Raw genomic sequence first — 408 nt, forward strand, 5'->3', positions numbered from 1 at the left:
TATAATATTATATATTTATATATATATATTATATTATATAGTATATATATTATATATATTTAAAATATATAATTATATAAAAAATATATTATTTTATATAATATATAATAAAAATTAGTTTAAAAATTTATATATATATGCAAAAATTAAAAAATATTAAAAATTTTTAAAAAAAAATATAAAAATATATTAAAAAATTTTATATATATATATATATATAAAAAATTATATATAAATTTGTTTTTGTTTATTAATATAGGGTTATTTTTTTTTTATAAATTATAATTGTATTAAATATATATAATAGTATAATATATTAAAAAAATATATATTTTAATATAAAAAATTCATATAATAATTTTTTATTAAAAATATATAACAATATAAGAAATCTTTTAAATTTAAATT

Source organism: Penaeus monodon, chromosome 15, assembly GCF_015228065.2.
Source record: "Penaeus monodon isolate SGIC_2016 chromosome 15, NSTDA_Pmon_1, whole genome shotgun sequence".
Classification (NCBI taxonomy): domain Eukaryota; kingdom Metazoa; phylum Arthropoda; class Malacostraca; order Decapoda; family Penaeidae; genus Penaeus; species Penaeus monodon.